This window comes from Lampris incognitus, chromosome 1 (genome assembly GCF_029633865.1).
Source record: "Lampris incognitus isolate fLamInc1 chromosome 1, fLamInc1.hap2, whole genome shotgun sequence".
Classification (NCBI taxonomy): Eukaryota; Metazoa; Chordata; class Actinopteri; order Lampriformes; family Lampridae; genus Lampris; species Lampris incognitus.
Genome location: NC_079211.1, coordinates 72,942,172 through 72,961,515, shown reverse-complemented (window position 1 = coordinate 72,961,515; position 19,344 = coordinate 72,942,172).

Genomic DNA, 19,344 nt, shown 5'->3' with positions numbered 1-19,344 from the left:
TCTTTAGCTCCGGCAGCGACACACTGCCTCAGCTCGCTAGCAACGAAAACGTTAGTCCGGCAGTCTTTAGCTCCAGCAGCGACACACTGCCTCAGCTCGCTAGCAATGAAAACGTTAGTCCGGAAATCTTTAGCTTCAGCAGCGACACACTGCCTCAGCTCGCTAGCAACGAAAACGTTAGTCCGGGAGTCTTTAGCTCCAGCAGCGACACACTGCCTCAGCTCGCTAGCAACGAAAACATTAGCCCGGGAGTCTTTAGCTCCAGCAGCGACACACTGCCTCAGCTAGCTAGCAACGAAAACGTTAGCCCGGGAGTCTTTAGCTCCAGTAGAGACACACTGCCTCATCTCGCTAGCAACGAAAGCGTTAGCCCGGGAGTCTTTAGCTCCAGCAGCGACACACTGCACCAGCTCGCTAGCAAGGAAAACGTTAGTCCGGAAGTCTTTAGCTTCAGCAGCGACACACTGTCTCAGCTCGCTAGCAACGAAAACGTTAGTCCAGAAGTCTTTCCATCAGCGACACACTGCCTCAGCTCGCTAGCAACGAAAACATTGGTCCGGAAGTCTTTAGCTTCAGCAGCGACACACTGCCTCAGCTCGCTAGCAACGAAAACGTTAGTCCGGAAGTCTTTAGCTTCAGCAGCGACACACTGCCTCAGCTCGCTAGCAACGAAAACATTAGTCCGGAAGTCTTTAGCTCCAGCAGCGACACACTGCCTCTGCTAGCTGACAACGAAAACGTTAGTCCGGGAGTCTTTAGCTGTAGCAGCGACACACTGCCTCTGCTAGCTAGCAACGACAACGTTAGTCCGGGAGTCTTAAGCTGCAGCAGCGACACACTGCCTCAGCTCGCTAGCAACGAAAACATTGGTCCGGAAGTGTTTAGCTTCAGCAGCGACACACTGCCTCAGCTCGCTAGCAACGAAAACATTAGTCCGGAAGTCTTTAACTTCAGCAGCGACACACTGCCTCAGCTCGGTAGCAACAAAACCATTAGTCCGGAAGTCTTTAGCTCCAGCAGCGACATACTGCCTCTGCTAGCTGGCAACGAAAACGTTAGTCCGGGAGTCTTTAGCTGTAGCAGCGACACACTGCCTCTGCTAGCTAGCAATGAAAACGTTAGTCTGGAAGTCTTTAGCTTCAGCAGCGACACACTGTCTCAGCTCGCTAGCAATGAAAACGTTAGTCAGGAAGTCTTTAGCTCCAGCAGCGACACACTGCCTCAGCTCGCTAGCAACGAAAACGTTAGTCCGGAAGTCTGTAGCTCCAGCAGCGACACACTGTCTCAGCTAGCTAGCAACGACAACGTTAGTCCGGGATTCCTTAGCTGCAGCAGCGACACACTGCCTCAGCTAGATAGCAACGAAAACGTTAGCCCGGGAGTCTTTAGCTCCAGCAGCGACACACTGCCTCACCTCGCTAGCAATGAAAACGTTAGTCTGTAAGTCTTTAGCTTCAGCAGCGACACACTGTCTCAGCTCGCTAGCAACGAAAACGTTAGTCCAGAAGTCTTTCCATCAGCGACACACTGCCTCAGCTGGCTAGCAACGAAAACATTGGTCCGGAAGTCTTTAGCTTCAGCAGCGACACACTGCCTCAGCTCACTAGCAACGAAAACGTTAGTCCGGAAGTATTTAGCTCCAGCAGCGACACACTGCCTCTGCTCGCTAGCTACAAAAAAAATTAGTCCGGAAGTCTTTACCTCCAGCAGCGACACACTGCCTCAGCTCGCTAGCAACGAAAACATTAGTCCGGAAGTCTTTAGCTTCAGCAGCGACACACTGCCTCAGCTCGCTAGCAATGAAAACATTAGCCCGGGAGTCTTTAGCTCCAGCAGCGACACACTGCCTCAGCTCGCTAGCAATGAAAACGTTAGTCTGGAAGTCTTTAGCTTCAGCAGCGACACACTGCCTCAGCTCGCTAGCAACAAATACGATAGTCCAGAAGTCTTTAGCTTCAGCAGCGACACACTGCCTCAGCTCGCTAGCAACGAAAACATTAGTCCGGAAGTCTTTAGCTTCAACAGCGACACACTGCCTCAGCTCGGTAGCAACAAAAACATTAGTCCGGAAGTCTTTAGCTCCAGCAGCGACACACTGCCTCTGCTAGCTGGCAACGAAAACGTTAGTCCGGGAGTCTTTAGCTGTAGCAGCGACACACTGCCTCTTCTAGCTAGCAACGACAACGTTAGTCCGGGAGTCATAAGCTTCAGCAGCGACACACTGCCTCAGCTAGATAGCAACGAAAAAGTTAGCCCGGGAGTCTTTAGCTCCAGCAGCGACACACTGCCTCAGCTCGCTAGCAACGAAAACGTTAGTCCAGAAGTCTTTCCATCAGCGACTCACTGCCTCAGCTCGGTAGCAACGAAAACATTGGTCCGGAAGTCTTTAGCTTCAGCAGCAACACACTGCCTCAGCTCGCTAGCAACGAAAACATTAGTCTGGAAGTCTTTAGCTTCAGCAGCGACACACTGCTTCTGCTCGCTAGCAATGAAAATGTTAGTCCGGGAGTCTTTAGCTCCAGCAGCGACACACTGCCTCAGCTCGCTAGCAACGAAAACATTAGTCCGGAAGTATTTAGCTCCACCAGAGACACACTGCCTCAGCTCGCTATCAATGAAAACGTTAGTCCAGAAGTCTTTAGCTTCACAGCGACACACTGCCTCAGCTCGCTGGCAATGAAAACATTGGTCCGGAAGTCTTTAGCTTCAGCAGCGACACACTGCCTCAGCTCGCTAGCAACGAAAACGTTAGTCCGGCAGTCTTTAGCTCCAGCAGCGACACACTGCCTCAGCTCGCTAGCAAGGAAAACGTTAGTCCGGAAATCTTTAGCTTCAGCAGCGACACACTGCCTCAGCTCGCTAGCAACGAAAACGTTAGTCCGGGAGTCTTTAGCTCCAGCAGCGACACACTGCCTCAGCTCGCTAGCAACGAAAACATTAGCCCGGGAGTCTTTAGCTCCAGCAGCGACACACTGCCTCAGCTAGCTAGCAACGAAAACGTTAGCCCGGGAGTCTTTAGCTCCAGTAGAGACACACTGCCTCATCTCGCTAGCAACGAAAGCGTTAGCCCGGGAGTCTTTAGCTCCAGCAGCGACACACTGCACCAGCTCGCTAGCAATGAAAACGTTAGTCCGGAAGTCTTTAGCTTCAGCAGCGACACACTGTCTCAGCTCGCTAGCAACGAAAACGTTAGTCCAGAAGTCTTTCCATCAGCGACACACTGCCTCAGCTCGCTAGCAACGAAAACATTGGTCCGGAAGTCTTTAGCTTCAGCAGCGACACACTGCCTCAGCTCGCTAGCAACGAAAACGTTAGTCCGGAAGTCTTTAGCTTCAGCAGCGACACACTGCCTCAGCTCGCTAGCAACGAAAACATTAGTCCGGAAGTCTTTAGCTCCAGCAGCGACACACTGCCTCTGCTAGCTGACAACGAAAACGTTAGTCCGGGAGTCTTTAGCTGTAGCAGCGACACACTGCCTCTGCTAGCTAGCAACGACAACGTTAGTCCGGGAGTCTTAAGCTGCAGCAGCGACACACTGCCTCAGCTCGCTAGCAACGAAAACATTGGTCCGGAAGTGTTTAGCTTCAGCAGCGACACACTGCCTCAGCTCGCTAGCAACGAAAACATTAGTCCGGAAGTCTTTAACTTCAGCAGCGACACACTGCCTCAGCTCGGTAGCAACAAAACCATTAGTCCGGAAGTCTTTAGCTCCAGCAGCGACATACTGCCTCTGCTAGCTGGCAACGAAAACGTTAGTCCGGGAGTCTTTAGCTGTAGCAGCGACACACTGCCTCTGCTAGCTAGCAATGAAAACGTTAGTCTGGAAGTCTTTAGCTTCAGCAGCGACACACTGTCTCAGCTCGCTAGCAATGAAAACGTTAGTCAGGAAGTCTTTAGCTCCAGCAGCGACACACTGCCTCAGCTCGCTAGCAACGAAAACGTTAGTCCGGAAGTCTGTAGCTCCAGCAGCGACACACTGTCTCAGCTAGCTAGCAACGACAACGTTAGTCCGGGATTCCTTAGCTGCAGCAGCGACACACTGCCTCAGCTAGATAGCAACGAAAACGTTAGCCCGGGAGTCTTTAGCTCCAGCAGCGACACACTGCCTCACCTCGCTAGCAATGAAAACGTTAGTCTGTAAGTCTTTAGCTTCAGCAGCGACACACTGTCTCAGCTCGCTAGCAACGAAAACGTTAGTCCAGAAGTCTTTCCATCAGCGACACACTGCCTCAGCTGGCTAGCAACGAAAACATTGGTCCGGAAGTCTTTAGCTTCAGCAGCGACACACTGCCTCAGCTCACTAGCAACGAAAACGTTAGTCCGGAAGTATTTAGCTCCAGCAGCGACACACTGCCTCTGCTCGCTAGCTACAAAAAAAATTAGTCCGGAAGTCTTTAGCTCCAGCAGCGACACACTGCCTCAGCTCGCTAGCAACGAAAACATTAGTCCGGAAGTCTTTAGCTTCAGCAGCGACACACTGCCTCAGCTCGCTAGCAATGAAAACATTAGCCCGGGAGTCTTTAGCTCCAGCAGCGACACACTGCCTCAGCTCGCTAGCAATGAAAACGTTAGTCTGGAAGTCTTTAGCTTCAGCAGCGACACACTGCCTCAGCTCGCTAGCAACAAATACGATAGTCCAGAAGTCTTTAGCTTCAGCAGCGACACACTGCCTCAGCTCGCTAGCAACGAAAACATTAGTCCGGAAGTCTTTAGCTTCAACAGCGACACACTGCCTCAGCTCGGTAGCAACAAAAACATTAGTCCGGAAGTCTTTAGCTCCAGCAGCGACACACTGCCTCTGCTAGCTGGCAACGAAAACGTTAGTCCGGGAGTCTTTAGCTGTAGCAGCGACACACTGCCTCTTCTAGCTAGCAACGACAACGTTAGTCCGGGAGTCATAAGCTTCAGCAGCGACACACTGCCTCAGCTAGATAGCAACGAAAAAGTTAGCCCGGGAGTCTTTAGCTCCAGCAGCGACACACTGCCTCAGCTCGCTAACAACGAAAACGTTAGTCCAGAAGTCTTTCCATCAGCGACTCACTGCCTCAGCTCGGTAGCAACGAAAACATTGGTCCGGAAGTCTTTAGCTTCAGCAGCAACACACTGCCTCAGCTCGCTAGCAACGAAAACATTAGTCTGGAAGTCTTTAGCTTCAGCAGCGACACACTGCTTCTGCTCGCTAGCAATGAAAATGTTAGTCCGGGAGTCTTTAGCTCCAGCAGCGACACACTGCCTCAGCTCGCTAGCAACGAAAACATTAGTCCGGAAGTATTTAGCTCCACCAGAGACACACTGCCTCAGCTCGCTATCAATGAAAACGTTAGTCCGGAAGTCTTTAGCTCCAGCAGCGACACACTGCCTCAGCTCGCTAGCAACGAATACGATAGTCCAGAAGTCTTTAGCTTCACAGCGACACACTGCCTCAGCTCGCTGGCAATGAAAACATTGGTCCGGAAGTCTTTAGCTTCAGCAGCGACACACTGCCTCAGCTCGCTAGCAACGAAAACGTTAGTCCGGCAGTCTTTAGCTCCAGCAGCGACACACTGCCTCAGCTCGCTAGCAATGAAAACGTTAGTCCGGAAATCTTTAGCTTCAGCAGCGACACACTGCCTCAGCTCGCTAGCAACGAAAACGTTAGTCCGGGAGTCTTTAGCTCCAGCAGCGACACACTGCCTCAGCTCGCTAGCAACGAAAACATTAGCCCGGGAGTCTTTAGCTCCAGCAGCGACACACTGCCTCAGCTAGCTAGCAACGAAAACGTTAGCCCGGGAGTCTTTAGCTCCAGTAGAGACACACTGCCTCATCTCGCTAGCAACGAAAGCGTTAGCCCGGGAGTCTTTAGCTCCAGCAGCGACACACTGCACCAGCTCGCTAGCAATGAAAACGTTAGTCCGGAAGTCTTTAGCTTCAGCAGCGACACACTGTCTCAGCTCGCTAGCAACGAAAACGTTAGTCCAGAAGTCTTTCCATCAGCGACACACTGCCTCAGCTCACTAGCAACGAAAACATTGGTCCGGAAGTCTTTAGCTTCAGCAGCGACACACTGCCTCAGCTCGCTAGCAACGAAAACGTTAGTCCGGAAGTCTTTAGCTTCAGCAGCGACACACTGCCTCAGCTCGCTAGCAACGAAAACATTAGTCCGGAAGTCTTTAGCTCCAGCAGCGACACACTGCCTCTGCTAGCTGACAACGAAAACGTTAGTCCGGGAGTCTTTAGCTGTAGCAGCGACACACTGCCTCTGCTAGCTAGCAACGACAACGTTAGTCCGGGAGTCTTAAGCTGCAGCAGCGACACACTGCCTCAGCTCGCTAGCAACGAAAACATTGGTCCGGAAGTCTTTAGCTTCAGCAGCGACACACTGCCTCAGCTCGCTAGCAACGAAAACATTAGTCCGGAAGTCTTTAACTTCAGCAGCGACACACTGCCTCAGCTCGGTAGCAACAAAACCATTAGTCCGGAAGTCTTTAGCTCCAGCAGCGACATACTGCCTCTGCTAGCTGGCAACGAAAACGTTAGTCCGGGAGTCTTTAGCTGTAGCAGCGACACACTGCCTCTGCTAGCTAGCAATGAAAACGTTAGTCTGGAAGTCTTTAGCTTCAGCAGCGACACACTGTCTCAGCTCGCTAGCAATGAAAACGTTAGTCAGGAAGTCTTTAGCTCCAGCAGCGACACACTGCCTCAGCTCGCTAGCAACGAAAACGTTAGTCCGGAAGTCTGTAGCTCCAGCAGCGACACACTGTCTCAGCTAGCTAGCAACGACAACGTTAGTCCGGGATTCCTTAGCTGCAGCAGCGACACACTGCCTCAGCTAGATAGCAACGAAAACGTTAGCCCGGGAGTCTTTAGCTCCAGCAGCGACACACTGCCTCACCTCGCTAGCAATGAAAACGTTAGTCTGTAAGTCTTTAGCTTCAGCAGCGACACACTGTCTCAGCTCGCTAGCAACGAAAACGTTAGTCCAGAAGTCTTTCCATCAGCGACACACTGCCTCAGCTGGCTAGCAACGAAAACATTGGTCCGGAAGTCTTTAGCTTCAGCAGCGACACACTGCCTCAGCTCACTAGCAACGAAAACGTTAGTCCGGAAGTATTTAGCTCCAGCAGCGACACACTGCCTCTGCTCGCTAGCTACAAAAAAAATTAGTCCGGAAGTCTTTAGCTCCAGCAGCGACACACTGCCTCAGCTCGCTAGCAACGAAAACATTAGTCCGGAAGTCTTTAGCTTCAGCAGCGACACACTGCCTCAGCTCGCTAGCAATGAAAACATTAGCCCGGGAGTCTTTAGCTCCAGCAGCGACACACTGCCTCAGCTCGCTAGCAATGAAAACGTTAGTCTGGAAGTCTTTAGCTTCAGCAGCGACACACTGCCTCAGCTCGCTAGCAACAAATACGATAGTCCAGAAGTCTTTAGCTTCAGCAGTGACACACTGCCTCAGCTCGCTAGCAACGAAAACATTAGTCCGGAAGTCTTTAGCTTCAACAGCGACACACTGCCTCAGCTCGGTAGCAACAAAAACATTAGTCCGGAAGTCTTTAGCTCCAGCAGCGACACACTGCCTCTGCTAGCTGGCAACGAAAACGTTAGTCCGGGAGTCTTTAGCTGTAGCAGCGACACACTGCCTCTTCTAGCTAGCAACGACAACGTTAGTCCGGGAGTCATAAGCTTCAGCAGCGACACACTGCCTCAGCTAGATAGCAACGAAAAAGTTAGCCCGGGAGTCTTTAGCTCCAGCAGCGACACACTGCCTCAGCTCGCTAGCAACGAAAACGTTAGTCCAGAAGTCTTTCCATCAGCGACTCACTGCCTCAGCTCGGTAGCAACGAAAACATTGGTCCGGAAGTCTTTAGCTTCAGCAGCAACACACTGCCTCAGCTCGCTAGCAACGAAAACATTAGTCTGGAAGTCTTTAGCTTCAGCAGCGACACACTGCTTCTGCTCGCTAGCAATGAAAATGTTAGTCCGGGAGTCTTTAGCTCCAGCAGCGACACACTGCCTCAGCTCGCTAGCAACGAAAACATTAGTCCGGAAGTATTTAGCTCCACCAGAGACACACTGCCTCAGCTCGCTATCAATGAAAACGTTAGTCCGGAAGTCTTTAGCTCCAGCAGCGACACACTGCCTCAGCTCGCTAGCAACGAATACGATAGTCCAGAAGTCTTTAGCTTCACAGCGACACACTGCCTCAGCTCGCTGGCAATGAAAACATTGGTCCGGAAGTCTTTAGCTTCAGCAGCGACACACTGCCTCAGCTCGGTAGCAATGAAAACATTAGCCCGGGAGTCTTTAGCTCCGGCAGCGACACACTGCCTCAGCTCGCTAGCAACGAAAACGTTAGTCCGGCAGTCTTTAGCTCCAGCAGCGACACACTGCCTCAGCTCGCTAGCAATGAAAACGTTAGTCCGGAAATCTTTAGCTTCAGCAGCGACACACTGCCTCAGCTCGCTAGCAACGAAAACGTTAGTCCGGGAGTCTTTAGCTCCAGCAGCGACACACAGCCTCAGCTCGCTAGCAATGAAAACGTTAGTCCGGAAGTCTTTCCAGCAGCGACACACTGCCTCAGCTCGCTAGCAACGAAAACATTAGCTCGGGAGTCTTTAGCTCCAGCAGCGACACACTGCCTCAGCTAGCTAGCAACGAAAACGTTAGCCCGGGAGTGTTTAGCTCCAGTAGAGACACACTGCCTCATCTCGCTAGCAACGAAAGCGTTAGCCCGGGAGTCTTTAGCTCCAGCAGCGACACACTGCATCAGCTCGCTAGCAATGAAAACGTTAGTCCGGAAGTCTTTAGCTTCAGCAGCGACACACTGTCTCAGCTAGCTAGCAACGAAAACGTTAGTCCAGAAGTCTTTCCATCAGCGACACACTGCCTCAGCTCGCTAGCAACGAAAACATTGGTCCGGAAGTCTTTAGCTTCAGCAGTGACACACTGCCTCAGCTCGCTAGCAACGGAAACGTTAGTCCGGAAGTCTTTAGCTCCAGCAGCGACACACTGCCTCAGCTCGCTAGCAACGAAAACATTAGTCCGGAAGTCTTTAGCTCCACAGCGACACACTGCCTCTGCTAGCTGACAACGAAAACGTTAGTCCGGGAATCTTTAGCTGTAGCAGCGACACACTGCCTCTGCTAGCTAGCAACGACAACGTTAGTCCGGGAGTCTTTAGCTCCAGCAGCGACACACAGCCTCAGCTCGCTAGCAACGAAAACGTTAGTCCAGAAGTCTTTCCATCAGCGACACACTGCCTCAGCTCGCTAGCAACGAAAACATTGGTCCGGAAATCTTTAGCTTCAGCAGCGACACACTGCCTCAGCTCACTAGCAACGAAAACTTTAGTCCGGAAGTCTTTAGCACCAGCAGCGACACACTGCCTCACCTCGCTAGCAATGAAAACGTTAGTCCAGAAGTCTTTCCAGCAGCGACACACTGCCTCTGCTAGCTGACAACGAAAACGTTAGTCCGGGAGTCTTTAGCTGTAGCAGCGACACACTGCCTCTGCTAGCTAGCAACGACAACGTTAGTCCGGGAGTCTTTAGCTCCAGCAGCGACACACAGCCTCAGCTCGCTAGCAATGAAAACGTTAGTCCGGAAGTCTTTAGCTTCAGCAGCGACACACTGCCTCACCTCGCTAGCAATGAAAACGTTATTCCAGAAGTCTTTCCAGCAGCGACACACTGCCTCAACTCGCTAGCAACGAAAACATTGGTCCGGAAGTCTTTAGCTTCAGCAGCGACACATTGCCTCAACTCGCTAGCAACGAAAACATTAGTCCGGAAGTCTTTAGCTCCAGCAGCGACACACTGCCTCTGCTAGCTGACAACGAAAACGTTAGTCCGGGAGTCTTTAGCTGTAGCAGCGACACACTGCCGCTGCTAGCTAGCAACGACAACGTTAGTCCGGGAGTCTTTAGCTCCAGCAGCGACACACTGCCTCAGCTAACTAGCAACGAAAGCGTTAGCCCGGGAGTCTTTAGGTCCAGCAGCGACACACTGCATCAGCTCGCTAGCAATGAAAACGTTAGTCCAGAAGTCTTTAGCTTCAGCAGCGACACACTGTCTCAGCTCGCTAGCAACGAAAACGTTAGTCCAGAAGTCTTTCCAGCAGCGACACACTGCCTCAGCTCGCTAGCAACGAAAACATTGGTCCGGAAGTCTTTAGCTTCAGCAGCGACACACTGCATCAGCTCGGTAGCAATGAAAACATTAGCCCGGGAGTCTTTAGCTCCAGCAGCGACACACTGCCTCAGCTCGCTAGCAACGAAAACGTTAGTCCGGCAGTCTTTAGCTCCAATAGCGACACACTGCCTCAGCTCGCTAGCAATGAAAACGCTAGTCCGGAAATCTTTAGGTTCAGCAGCGACACACTGCCTCAGCTCGCTAGCAACGAAAACGTTAGTCCGGGAGTCTTTAGCTCCAGCAGCGACACACAGCCTCAGCTCGCTAGCAATGAAAACGTTAGTCCGGAAGTCTTTAGCTTCAGCAGCGACACACTGCCTCACCTCGCTAGCAATGAAAACGTTAGTCCAGAAGTCTTTCCAGCAGCGACACACTGCCTCAGCTCGCTAGCAACGAAAACATTAGCCCGGGAGTCTTTAGCTCCAGCAGCGACACACTGCCTCAGCTAGCTAGCAACGAAAACGTTAGCCCGGGAGTCTTTAGCTCCAGTAGAAACACACTGCCTCATCTCGCTAGCAACGAAAGCGTTAGCCCGGGAGTCTTTAGCTCCAGCAGCGACACACTGCATCAGCTCGCTAGCAATGAAAACGTTAGTCCGGAAGTCTTTAGCTTCAGCAGCGACACACTGTCTCAGCTCGCTAGCAACGAAAACGTTATTCCAGAAGTCTTTCCATCAGCGACACACTGCCTCAGCTCGCTAGCAACGAAAACATTGGTCCGGAAGTCTTTAGCTTCAGCAGCGACACACTGCCTCAGCTCGCTAGCAATGAAAACGTTAGTCCGGAAGTCTTTAGCTTCAGCAGCGACACACTGCCTCAGCTCGCTAGCAACGAAAACATTAGTCCGGAAGTCTTTAGCTCCAGCAGCGACACACTGCCTCTGCTAGCTGACAACGAAAACGTTAGTCCGGGAGTCTTTAGCTCCAGCAGCGACACACTGCCTCAGCTCGCTAGCAATGAAAACGTTAGTCTGGAAGTCTTTAGCTTCAGCAGCGACACACTGCCTCAGCTCGCTAGCAACAAATACGATAGTCCAGAAGTCTTTAGCTTCAGCAGCGACACACTGCCTCAGCTCGCTAGCAACGAAAACATTAGTCCGGAAGTCTTTAGCTTCAACAGCGACACACTGCCTCAGCTCGGTAGCAACAAAAACATTAGTCCGGAAGTCTTTAGCTCCAGCAGCGACACACTGCCTCTGCTAGCTGGCAACGAAAACGTTAGTCCGGGAGTCTTTAGCTGTAGCAGCGACACACTGCCTCTTCTAGCTAGCAACGACAACGTTAGTCCGGGAGTCATAAGCTTCAGCAGCGACACACTGCCTCAGCTAGATAGCAACGAAAAAGTTAGCCCGGGAGTCTTTAGCTCCAGCAGCGACACACTGCCTCAGCTCGCTAGCAACGAAAACGTTAGTCCAGAAGTCTTTCCATCAGCGACTCACTGCCTCAGCTCGGTAGCAACGAAAACATTGGTCCGGAAGTCTTTAGCTTCAGCAGCAACACACTGCCTCAGCTCGCTAGCAACGAAAACATTAGTCTGGAAGTCTTTAGCTTCAGCAGCGACACACTGCTTCTGCTCGCTAGCAATGAAAATGTTAGTCCGGGAGTCTTTAGCTCCAGCAGCGACACACTGCCTCAGCTCGCTAGCAACGAAAACATTAGTCCGGAAGTATTTAGCTCCACCAGAGACACACTGCCTCAGCTCGCTATCAATGAAAACGTTAGTCCGGAAGTCTTTAGCTCCAGCAGCGACACACTGCCTCAGCTCGCTAGCAACGAATACGATAGTCCAGAAGTCTTTAGCTTCACAGCGACACACTGCCTCAGCTCGCTGGCAATGAAAACATTGGTCCGGAAGTCTTTAGCTTCAGCAGCGACACACTGCCTCAGCTCGGTAGCAATGAAAACATTAGCCCGGGAGTCTTTAGCTCCGGCAGCGACACACTGCCTCAGCTCGCTAGCAACGAAAACGTTAGTCCGGCAGTCTTTAGCTCCAGCAGCGACACACTGCCTCAGCTCGCTAGCAATGAAAACGTTAGTCCGGAAATCTTTAGCTTCAGCAGCGACACACTGCCTCAGCTCGCTAGCAACGAAAACGTTAGTCCGGGAGTCTTTAGCTCCAGCAGCGACACACTGCCTCAGCTCGCTAGCAACGAAAACATTAGCCCGGGAGTCTTTAGCTCCAGCAGCGACACACTGCCTCAGCTAGCTAGCAACGAAAACGTTAGCCCGGGAGTCTTTAGCTCCAGTAGAGACACACTGCCTCATCTCGCTAGCAACGAAAGCGTTAGCCCGGGAGTCTTTAGCTCCAGCAGCGACACACTGCACCAGCTCGCTAGCAATGAAAACGTTAGTCCGGAAGTCTTTAGCTTCAGCAGCGACACACTGTCTCAGCTCGCTAGCAACGAAAACGTTAGTCCAGAAGTCTTTCCATCAGCGACACACTGCCTCAGCTCGCTAGCAACGAAAACATTGGTCCGGAAGTCTTTAGCTTCAGCAGCGACACACTGCCTCAGCTCGCTAGCAATGAAAACGTTAGTCCGGAAATCTTTAGCTTCAGCAGCGACACACTGCCTCAGCTCGCTAGCAACGAAAACGTTAGTCCGGGAGTCTTTAGCTCCAGCAGCGACACACTGCCTCAGCTCGCTAGCAACGAAAACATTAGCCCGGGAGTCTTTAGCTCCAGCAGCGACACACTGCCTCAGCTAGCTAGCAACGAAAACGTTAGCCCGGGAGTCTTTAGCTCCAGTAGAGACACACTGCCTCATCTCGCTAGCAACGAAAGCGTTAGCCCGGGAGTCTTTAGCTCCAGCAGCGACACACTGCACCAGCTCGCTAGCAATGAAAACGTTAGTCCGGAAGTCTTTAGCTTCAGCAGCGACACACTGTCTCAGCTCGCTAGCAACGAAAACGTTAGTCCAGAAGTCTTTCCATCAGCGACACACTGCCTCAGCTCGCTAGCAACGAAAACATTGGTCCGGAAGTCTTTAGCTTCAGCAGCGACACACTGCCTCAGCTCGCTAGCAACGAAAACGTTAGTCCGGAAGTCTTTAGCTTCAGCAGCGACACACTGCCTCAGCTCGCTAGCAACAAATACGATAGTCCAGAAGTCTTTAGCTTCAGCAGCGACACACTGCCTCAGCTCGCTAGCAACGAAAACATTAGTCCGGAAGTCTTTAGCTTCAACAGCGACACACTGCCTCAGCTCGGTAGCAACAAAAACATTAGTCCGGAAGTCTTTAGCTCCAGCAGCGACACACTGCCTCTGCTAGCTGGCAACGAAAACGTTAGTCCGGGAGTCTTTAGCTGTAGCAGCGACACACTGCCTCTTCTAGCTAGCAATGACAACGTTAGTCCGGGAGTCATAAGCTTCAGCAGCGACACACTGCCTCAGCTAGATAGCAACGAAAACGTTAGTCCGGGAGTCTTTAGCTCCAGCAGCGACACACTGCCTCAGCTCGCTAGCAACGAAAACATTAGTCCAGAAGTCTTTCCATCAGCGACTCACTGCCTCAGCTCGGTAGCAACGAAAACATTGGTCCGGAAGTCTTTAGCTTCAGCAGCAACACACTGCCTCAGCTCGCTAGCAACGAAAACATTAGTCTGGAAGTCTTTAGCTTCAGCAGCGACACACTGCTTCTGCTCGCTAGCAATGAAAATGTTAGTCCGGGAGTCTTTAGCTCCAGCAGCGACACACTGCCTCAGCTCGCTAGCAACGAAAACATTAGTCCGGAAGTATTTAGCTCCACCAGAGACACACTGCCTCAGCTCGCTAGCAATGAAAACGTTAGTCCGGAAGTCTTTAGCTCCAGCAGCGACACACTGCCTCAGCTCGCTAGCAACGAATACGATAGTCCAGAAGTCTTTAGCTTCACAGCGACACACTGCCTCAGCTCGCTGGCAATGAAAACATTGGTCCGGAAGTCTTTAGCTTCAGCAGCGACACACTGCCTCAGCTCGGTAGCAATGAAAACATTAGCCCGGGAGTCTTTAGCTCCGGCAGCGACACACTGCCTCAGCTCGCTAGCAACGAAAACGTTAGTCCGGCAGTCTTTAGCTCCAGCAGCGACACACTGCCTCAGCTCGCTAGCAATGAAAACGTTAGTCCGGAAATCTTTAGCTTCAGCAGCGACACACTGCCTCAGCTCGCTAGCAACGAAAACGTTAGTCCGGGAGTCTTTAGCTCCAGCAGCGACACACTGCCTCAGCTCGCTAGCAACGAAAACATTAGCCCGGGAGTCTTTAGCTCCAGCAGCGACACACTGCCTCAGCTAGCTAGCAACGAAAACGTTAGCCCGGGAGTCTTTAGCTCCAGTAGAGACACACTGCCTCATCTCGCTAGCAACGAAAGCGTTAGCCCGGGAGTCTTTAGCTCCAGCAGCGACACACTGCACCAGCTCGCTAGCAATGAAAACGTTAGTCCGGAAGTCTTTAGCTTCAGCAGCGACACACTGTCTCAGCTCGCTAGCAACGAAAACGTTAGTCCAGAAGTCTTTCCATCAGCGACACACTGCCTCAGCTCGCTAGCAACGAAAACATTGGTCCGGAAGTCTTTAGCTTCAGCAGCGACACACTGCCTCAGCTCGCTAGCAACGAAAACGTTAGTCCGGAAGTCTTTAGCTTCAGCAGCGACACACTGCCTCAGCTCGCTAGCAACGAAAACATTAGTCCGGAAGTCTTTAGCTCCAGCAGCGACACACTGCCTCTGCTAGCTGACAACGAAAACGTTAGTCCGGGAGTCTTTAGCTGTAGCAGCGACACACTGCCTCTGCTAGCTAGCAACGACAACGTTAGTCCGGGAGTCTTAAGCTGCAGCAGCGACACACTGCCTCAGCTCGCTAGCAACGAAAACATTGGTCCGGAAGTCTTTAGCTTCAGCAGCGACACACTGCCTCAGCTCGCTAGCAACGAAAACATTAGTCCGGAAGTCTTTAACTTCAGCAGCGACACACTGCCTCAGCTCGGTAGCAACAAAACCATTAGTCCGGAAGTCTTTAGCTCCAGCAGCGACACACTGCCTCAGCTCGCTAGCAATGAAAACGTTAGTCTGGAAGTCTTTAGCTTCAGCAGCGACACACTGCCTCAGCTCGCTAGCAACAAATACGATAGTCCAGAAGTCTTTAGCTTCAGCAGCGACACACTGCCTCAGCTCGCTAGCAACGAAAACATTAGTCCGGAAGTCTTTAGCTTCAGCAGCGACACACTGCCTCAGCTCGGTAGCAACAAAAACATTAGTCCGGAAGTCTTTAGCTCCAGCAGCGACACACTGCCTCTGCTAGCTGGCAACGAAAACGTTAGTCCGGGAGTCTTTAGCTGTAGCAGCGACACACTGCCTCTTCTAGCTAGCAACGACAACGTTAGTCCGGGAGTCATAAGCTTCAGCAGCGACACACTGCCTCAGCTAGATAGCAACGAAAAAGTTAGCCCGGGAGTCTTTAGCTCCAGCAGCGACACACTGCCTCAGCTCGCTAGCAACGAAAACGTTAGTCCAGAAGTCTTTCCATCAGCGACTCACTGCCTCAGCTCGGTAGCAACGAAAACATTGGTCCGGAAGTCTTAAGCTTCAGCAGCAACACACTGCCTCAGCTCGCTAGCAACGAAAACATTAGTCTGGAAGTCTTTAGCTTCAGCAGCGACACACTGCTTCTGCTCGCTAGCAATGAAAATGTTAGTCCGGGAGTCTTTAGCTCCAGCAGCGACACACTGCCTCAGCTCGCTAGCAACGAAAACATTAGTCCGGAAGTATTTAGCTCCACCAGAGAAACACTGCCTCAGCTCGCTAGCAATGAAAACGTTAGTCCGGAAGTCTTTAGCTCCAGCAGCGACACACTGCCTCAGCTCGCTAGCAACGAATACGATAGTCCAGAAGTCTTTAGCTTCACAGCGACACACTGCCTCAGCTCGCTGGCAATGAAAACATTGGTCCGGAAGTCTTTAGCTTCAGCAGCGACACACTGCCTCAGCTCGGTAGCAATGAAAACATTAGCCCGGGAGTCTTTAGCTCCGGCAGCGACACACTGCCTCAGCTCGCTAGCAACGAAAACGTTAGTCCGGCAGTCTTTAGCTCCAGCAGCGACACACTGCCTCAGCTCGCTAGCAATGAAAACGTTAGTCCGGAAATCTTTAGCTTCAGCAGCGACACACTGCCTCAGCTCGCTAGCAACGAAAACGTTAGTCCGGGAGTCTTTAGCTCCAGCAGCGACACACAGCCTCAGCTCGCTAGCAATGAAAACGTTAGTCCGGAAGTCTTTAGCTTCAGCAGCGACACACTGCCTCACCTCGCTAGCAATGAAAACGTTAGTCCAGAAGTCTTTCCAGCAGCGACACACTGCCTCAGCTCGCTAGCAACGAAAACATTAGCTCGGGAGTCTTTAGCTCCAGCAGCGACACACTGCCTCAGCTAGCTAGCAACGAAAACGTTAGCCCGGGAGTGTTTAGCTCCAGTAGAGACACACTGCCTCATCTCGCTAGCAACGAAAGCGTTAGCCCGGGAGTCTTTAGCTCCAGCAGCGACACACTGCATCAGCTCGCTAGCAATGAAAACGTTAGTCCGGAAGTCTTTAGCTTCAGCAGCGACACACTGTCTCAGCTAGCTAGCAACGAAAACGTTAGTCCAGAAGTCTTTCCATCAGCGACACACTGCCTCAGCTCGCTAGCAACGAAAACATTGGTCCGGAAGTCTTTAGCTTCAGCAGCGACACACTGCCTCAGCTCGCTAGCAACGAAAACGTTAGTCCGGAAGTCTTTAGCTCCAGCAGCGACACACTGCCTCAGCTCGCTAGCAACGAAAACATTAGTCCGGAAGTCTTTAGCTCCACAGCGACACACTGCCTCTGCTAGCTGACAACGAAAACGTTAGTCCGGGAGTCTTTAGCTGTAGCAGCGACACACTGCCTCTGCTAGCTAGCAACGACAACGTTAGTCCGGGAGTCTTTAGCTCCAGCAGCGACACACAGCCTCAGCTCGCTAGCAACGAAAACGTTAGTCCAGAAGTCTTTCCATCAGCGACACACTGCCTCAGCTCGCTAGCAACGAAAACATTGGTCCGGAAATCTTTAGCTTCAGCAGCGACACACTGCCTCAGCTCACTAGCAACGAAAATGTTAGTCCGGAAGTCTTTAGCACCAGCAGCGACACACTGCCTCACCTCGCTAGCAATGAAAACGTTAGTCCAGAAGTCTTTACAGCAGCGGCACACTGCCTCAGCTCGCTAGCAATGAAAACATTAGTCCGGAAGTCTTTAGCTCGAGCAGCGACACACTGCCTCTGCTAGCTGACAACGAAAACGTTAGTCCGGGAGTCTTTAGCTGTAGCAGCGACACACTGCCTCTGCTAGCTAGCAACGACAACGTTAGTCCGGGAGTCTTAAGCTGCAGCAGCGACACACTGCCTCAGCTAGATAGCAAAGAAAACGTTAGCCCGGGAGTCTTTAGCTCCAGCAGCGACACACTGCCTCAGCTCGCTAGCAATGAAAACGTTAGTCTGGAAGTCTTTAGCTTCAGCAGCGACACACTGTCTCAGCTCGCTAGCAATGAAAACGTTAGTCAGGAAGTCTTTAGCTCCAGCAGCGACACACTGCCTCAGCTCGCTAGCAACGAAAACGTTAGTCCGGAAGTCTGTAGCTCCAGCAGCGACACACTGTCTCAGCTAGCTAGCAACGACAACGTTAGTCCGGGATTCCTTAGCTGCAGCAGCGACACACTGCCTCAGCTAGATAGCAACGAAAACATTAGTCCGGGAGTCTTTAGCTCCAGCAGCGACACTGCCTCACCTCGCTAGCAATGAAAACGTTAGTCTGTAAGTCTTTAGCTTCAGCAGCGACACACTGTCTCAGCTCGCTAGCAACGAAAACGTTAGTCCAGAAGTCTTTCCATCAGCGACACACTGCCTCAGCTGGCTAGCAACGAAAACATTGGTCCGGAAGTCTTTAGCTTCAGCAGCGACACACTGCCTCAGCTCACTAGCAACGAAAACGTTAGTCCGGAAGTATTTAGCTCCAGCAGCGACACACTGCCTCTGCTCGCTAGCTACAAAAAAATTAGTCCGGAAGTCTTTAGCTCCAGCAGCGACACACTGCCTCAGCTCGCTAGCAACGAAAACATTAGTCCGGAAGTCTTTAGCTTCAGCAGCGACACACTGCCTCAGCTCGCTAGCAATGAAAACATTAGCCCGGGAGTCTTTAGCTCCAGCAGCGACACACTGCCTCAGCTCGCTAGCAATGAAAACGTTAGTCTGGAAGTCTTTAGCTTCAGCAGCGACACACTGCCTCAGCTCGCTAGCAACAAATACGATAGTCCAGAAGTCTTTAGCTTCAGCAGCGACACACTGCCTCAGCTCGCTAGCAACGAAAACATTAGTCCGGAAGTCTTTAGCTTCAGCAGCGACACACTGCCTCAGCTCGGTAGCAACAAAAACATTAGTCCGGAAGTCTTTAGCTCCAGCAGCGACACACTGCCTCTGCTAGCTGGCAACGAAAACGTTAGTCCGGGAGTCTTTAGCTGTAGCAGCGACACACTGCCTCTTCTAGCTAGCAACGACAACGTTAGTCCGGGAGTCATAAGCTTCAGCAGCGACACACTGCCTCAGCTAGATAGCAACGAAAAAGTTAGCCCGGGAGTCTTTAGCTCCAGCAGCGACACACTGCCTCAGCTCGCTAGCAACGAAAACGTTACTCCAGAAGTCTTTCCATCAGCGACTCACTGCCTCAGCTCGGTAGCAACGAAAACATTGGTCCGGAAGTCTTTAGCTTCAGCAGCAACACACTGCCTCAGCTCGCTAGCAACGAAAACATTAGTCTGGAAGTCTTTAGCTTCAGCAGCGACACACTGCTTCTGCTCGCTAGCAATGAAAATGTTAGTCCGGGAGTCTTTAGCTCCAGCAGCGACACACTGCCTCAGCTCGCTAGCAACGAAAACATTAGTCCGGAAGTATTTAGCTCCACCAGAGACACACTGCCTCAGCTCGCTAGCAACGAATACGATAGTCCAGAAGTCTTTAGCTTCACAGCGACACACTGCCTCAGCTCGCTGGCAATGAAAACATTGGTCCGGAAGTCTTTAGCTTCAGCAGCGACACACTGCCTCAGCTCGGTAGCAATGAAAACGTTAGTCCGGAAGTCTTTAGCTTCAGCAGCGACACACTGTCTCAGCTAGCTAGCAACGAAAACGTTAGTCCAGAAGT